Genomic DNA, 554 nt, shown 5'->3' on the forward strand with positions numbered 1-554 from the left:
ACAAAAAGGCGTTAAAAATTTGAGAAAACAAATTCCAATTAATTAAATTTAAATGTACAAATAAGATATTTATTGTAGTTGGCTCAAATTGAGCATAAATAAGCTTTTTCGCTTGCTTTATTTCTCGAAGTTAGACTAAAATTCCAAAATTTCAAACGCTTTTGTCTACACTAAATACATTTTTTAAAATTTAAAATGTCGTTCGAATCACGATTGAAAGGGTTTTTATATGATATATCACTCGTTTCAGTCTGATGATTATTTGTGGTACTTTGTGGTAAAGAAAAAGAAAAACTGAAACACACCCGAATACAAAGTTCTTCCTCAGTTTTCAAATGTTTGGAATAATATTGGCTTCAGAAAGTTATAAAGCATAAGCAGGCAAGTTTAAATTGTCAGTTGAAACCAAACTGATATTGTTGCTTCTATAATTTTGTACATTTATTTTACAAATTTTTTTACATATATGTATATTGCAATAGTTTTCTGATTTTCCTAATTTTTTTTATTAACTTATACTTGTTTTCATCAGATGTGATGCAGAACTCTGCTTC

This window comes from Symsagittifera roscoffensis, chromosome 5 (genome assembly GCF_963678635.1).
Source record: "Symsagittifera roscoffensis chromosome 5, txSymRosc1.1, whole genome shotgun sequence".
Taxonomy (NCBI): domain Eukaryota; kingdom Metazoa; phylum Xenacoelomorpha; order Acoela; family Convolutidae; genus Symsagittifera; species Symsagittifera roscoffensis.